This window comes from Carassius auratus, chromosome 29, assembly GCF_003368295.1.
Source record: "Carassius auratus strain Wakin chromosome 29, ASM336829v1, whole genome shotgun sequence".
NCBI lineage: Eukaryota > Metazoa > Chordata > Actinopteri > Cypriniformes > Cyprinidae > Carassius > Carassius auratus.
This window is the reverse complement of record NC_039271.1, coordinates 21,148,294-21,153,187: the sequence shown is the minus strand read 5'-3', so window position 1 is coordinate 21,153,187 and position 4,894 is coordinate 21,148,294. Positions and strand designations below refer to the sequence as shown.

The following is a 4,894-nucleotide window of genomic DNA, read 5'->3' as shown; positions in this document are numbered from 1 at the left end:
AAAGATTTCCATTCAGAGGGTTGATGTAATCTTTTAGTCATGGATCTTTAATGAAATCCACTTTAACCATATAAAGCTGAAATGTGATTTATTTTAATATATATATATATTATATTCAGTATTAATTCAGTCCATCCTTTGCCTCATTTATAGTCGTATTCTAATGTAAAATTCTATCAAGACTTTAATTTTGGTCTGGTGGTGTGACGTCACACTGCTGTGCTAGTGCGGTGTGATTGTTCCTGTGTATAACGAGTGAACATTTGAAAGAGAACGCTTCGATTAGATAAGAGAAGAGAACGAGAGTTATGTCTCTTGACGCACTACAAGCTGTATGACTCATTCTCTTCGCTTCAGTCAATGGTCCGATGAACGGCGCTACCGGTGACTTATATAGCAGTGGCCCCGCCCCTTTTGGCGTGCTGAAGCGCCATTGGTCTGCGCAGCTACACAAACGTGAACAAATCAGGCTTCAGCAGAAAGAAAAAAGGAGGATCTTCTGCGTCTGTGATTCAGCTGAAGGTGTGCTTTTAATCATAATAAGTGTCTGAATCAATACAGCTCGTTTAGAGAATTGTATATGAATGTGAAATTAATTATTAATTGTTGTCACAGATAAATAATTACAGTGTTTCAGTTATTTTGTGTGAGTAAAGCGCATCCGTGCTCGAATGAACATGAACAGTTTATCATAAACACTAGTTCAATCACAGATATTGAGGGAGAAATCAATCTTTAATCAACTCCGAATCGACTGAATCGATTGCATCGCAGAATGATTCAGTGATCCGAATCTCACTCTGACTGACTCCTTTACATAACTCAGAAACTGATTGAGATACACATGGAGATCTACTTTTAATTTATTTTACAAGCTGTTAATAATTTTCATTTAAACAGGATAAGTGTCCAAACACAGAAAAACTCCTGAAGCAGCTGAGATACACGACTCACTGTTATAAAGATGGAGTTTATTAAAGAGGAGAGCGAAGACTTGAAGATTGAAGACACATTCAGTTTAGTTTTCATTCTCAAAGCTGAACTCCGTTTGATTTGATTCTTATTAAAATTACCAGCTCTGTAGAAACCAGGAAAAATAAAACAAACGTCTACGCTGTTTTCATTTGTTACTTTTGAAATTAAGGATTACCATTTTTGCCTGTTTTATCAGGAAGTTAAAATAATAAATAATTTTGGCGTCACTTTGACAGCGAATAACTTTACATCTGATGCGTTTAAAGACTCTGTTTGTCCATTATTTATTTCTAAAGATACACGACAATGTATAAAGGGCTCCATTACCTTCTATGTCACATTATGGCCCCATATAAACAGTTTTTGTAAAAATAGGCTAACGATTGCGTCATAACCACTCGTCTCTCTGTCGCATTACTGTACAGACAGGAGGAGAAGCTCGCAGGCAATAACTTAATATGGCGTACTGGCGTTACATTTTAAAATACTATACAAAATAATTAATCAGAATACTTACTCCTGCTCACTCACGCCAAAGAACTCCCCGCTCAAGCTCGCCGTCTCTTTAACGATGGCAGTTTACACTCACAGCTACTAGAAGATTTACATCTGTCAGACAGGCTGCTGATGTCATCAAGCTTCGTTTGAGTTTGCGCGTCAGAAACGGAAGTGCTTAAAAACGCTAAAAATGGGCTTCACTTGTCTCAATTGAGTTCCAATGGGGTCGCTGTGTCCATTTCTTTTACTGTCTATGGCTGTTGCCTCAGATCAAGCAAAGCACACGTGAACGATCCACTGAGCGCGAGTCTTGCCCTGCTAACACACGACGTAACAGTTACGTAACGTACTGGTAATTTTTGGTAATTCCATGACTTACCAATTGACAACGTAACTACGACGTCGCATGCCCGTAATTTTATTACCATCACATTACCAACTCACAACGTCGTCAGTACGTCCTTCCAACGTGACCAGATAACCAAGAACGTCCCAGATAGGTCCTCTATTGGTAATATATTGGTAACTTCATGACTTACTGGCAACGTAACTACAACGTCGTATGCACGTAATATCATTACCATATATTTTTTTACGTTATTTATATGCTCTCTGAGTATAGAGCCATTTAAAAAGTGTAATTAAACTTCAGACTCAAGATTAAACGTTCCTTAAAGATAAAATATGTTTCTTTTCACCAAGTCAGAATATGGACATGCTTTTAGTATATAGTGACGTGACATACAGGCGCGCGCTTCCACAACTGACGCACCGCACGCACAGTATTGACAAGAAAAGAGTTGTGAAACTTTCTATCTCGTAAGGAGTTATGAACGTGAAATAATGACACAGACTGGCTACACCATCTCATCTGCAGCAGAGATTGTTGTATCAGGAGGACAGCGCGTTTGTTTGACGCACTTTTCACTTCAACTGTGTCTGACAGGAGAATTAGCTTTCTGAGGTGAGTTTTACAATTTATAATAAATAAGTTGGTTGATAAAATGTATAAAACAAAGTAAAAACAAAAGTCTAACGTCGCTAAAACCTTTTTTTATTATTTTATTGTTTTTATTAGCCTTCTAGCCGTTGAGTTACCATGGCAACCGCGTATACATCAGCTGCTGGAGAGGAGAGGACTCGTCTGACATTTTTTCTGTTTCTCGTCTGTTATACCAAAGAAAACACCAACAACTGCGACAGATTTGTTAAGTAACACGTTAATATTATCCACAGTCTACTTTAAGTACTTTTTGTTAATATTTATACCTCTGCGATTATGGTATTTTTCCTGAAATGTCTGCTATCAAGTATTACGCTAGCATAGAAACATAATTAACGTTATAGCATATTAGATTTGAGCCCTTATTAATGAAAGTTTGGCCTTTTAATTACATCTTATGCCTAAAGGATCGGTTTTGATCATTTTGTAAATGTTTTTGATGGTAATTTGTCAATAGATAAATGAAATAAAGTTAAGCTAATTAATTTAACCTAAAAATCTGCATTGTAGAGTCTATCAGTGACGTCACTCATGGTCTAAAATGGGCTGAAACTATTTCAAACCACTGTTTCAAGCTTGTTCTGATTTATCATTGTAAACAAATATTGATAAAAAAAATTGTACAGTGATTTCAGGAGTGTCTTAAAAACCCTCTAAAACAGAGGGGAAGTTCCAAGAAAATGACTAATGGGAGCTGCTGACAGAGATAGAAAACACAGGTGATGCTACAAAGCTTATTAAATAACTTCATATTTATTTTTTACAATATATCATCATGCATCTGTAAAATCTAAACATGTGAATTCTGGTATCTAAAGATTTTTGTATGTTTTCCATATTGCTATTTTTCTTTTCTGCATTTCCCCTATTCTCTAGTTTGTTTATTTCTAATAAGGAGCTGGAGGCCGTGAAGATACAGATCCATGATATTGTGGAGAAGCAGGCCCAGCCGAGCGAGTGGAGAGCTGTGCTGGAAATATTCAGGGGTTGATGCTCATAAGTCCAGGGTAAGTATACAGCTAACCCTACTACCACCTCTACTCTGTGTGGTTCTCTGCAAAGGCCCGGTGTACCCAGGATGCGATCTTCCCAGATGTCCTTCACCCTATTTCATAGTGTAAGACATGATCCAGGCCCTGGGCGACGACCTCTCTCCATCCGCCGCCTCCGGTCTTCAGGATCTCCACCAGAACCCGATTCGCTCCACTTCGCGAGACAGAACAAAACGCTGTGATCATCAGAGACTCCATCGTCCGGCACGTTTGTGCTGTGTTAGCTGAAGGTAAAGTCCACACTAGGGGTGTCCATGGTTAACCGGTTAACCGATTAACCGTTAAAAATTGTGTAACCGAGTGAAACATTTTGCTCGGTGAAGTGACGTCAATGGCGTGCATTGAATTTAGTTGTAATACATTTTTGCACCACCAGAGACCGCCAGAGCGCTCCCAGACCTTTTGCCTTATACATTTTAGGCTTATTCTCAAATTCAGATTGTGTTAATGGGCGGCATTATTAGGCAGTTTTAATAGGACAATTTGACCGGAGAGATTAAATTTTGTCGGACATTCCTTTTTTTTTCGGCCAATGTCCGGAAATTACTATGGTTATGGTTACTATGGCACACTATGGTTAACCGAGTATTAACCGCTAAGGGCCTCGGTTAACGGTTAATGAAAAACTTGAGAACGTGCAGCCCTAGTCCACACTCACTGCTTCCCTGGTGCTCATGTTCTTTATATTTCTGCACAGATTCCCGTGATCCTGAAGGGTAAGAGGAGCATCGGAGCGGACGTGCTTCACGCTGGGGTTTACAACACCATGCTACGGCAGACATAGACACTGAAGAGGGACTTCAGGAGCCTGATCAAGACGGTGCACAGCATATCGCCTGCATGATGATAATTGTGTCAGGACCAATTCCCACGTATAGATGAGGACATGAAAGGTTCAGTAGACTTTTTGCTTTAAACGAATGGTTATTGTCATGCTGTAAAGAACAGAAACTGCTTTTTGTTAATAATTGGAATCTTTTCTGGGAGCGTCCTAGACTTTTTAGATCTCCTGTTGGACAACATCTCCAGGACACTTCGCTACATATGACTAGTAAGCCAATTCTCAAATAACTGTTATGACTTTTGTTCTACACGCTCAAATTGAAGTACTTGTGCTGTCCAATCAATAAAGATTGTGTTTGTTCCAGTGTTAATTTTGACAGGTATTTTTGATTTAGCATTAGTCTAAACTCCACCAAACTACTGTTATAAGCATGAGCCCTGTCAGACTGGTCGTGGCGGAGGTGTTGCAACAATATATAGTGATATTCTCAATGTTACCCAGAAAACAGGATACAGGTTTAACTCTTTTGAAATACTTCTGCTAAATGTTACTCTGTCAGACATGCAAAAGAAATCGAATGTA

At 38.8% G+C, this 4,894-nt stretch overlaps 1 long non-coding RNA gene across 4 annotated transcripts; it reads left to right on the top strand.

Moving 5' to 3' along the window:
* The first annotated feature begins 287 nt into the window (after positions 1 to 287).
* LOC113048379 (uncharacterized) lies at positions 288 to 4,492 on the top strand. Of its 4 annotated transcripts, none has more exons than XR_003276461.1 (5): positions 288 to 522; positions 2,351 to 2,437; positions 2,552 to 2,680; positions 3,103 to 3,758; positions 4,226 to 4,492. It is a non-coding gene; the product is annotated as an uncharacterized LOC113048379 (long non-coding RNA). The 4 variants fall into 4 exon arrangements; XR_003276460.1 differs by lacking the exon at positions 288 to 522 and having other exon boundaries at positions 1,770 to 2,437; positions 3,103 to 3,195; positions 3,372 to 3,758; XR_003276459.1 differs by lacking the exon at positions 288 to 522 and having other exon boundaries at positions 1,770 to 2,437; positions 3,103 to 3,195; positions 3,353 to 3,758.
* The last annotated feature ends 402 nt before the right edge of the window (positions 4,493 to 4,894 follow it).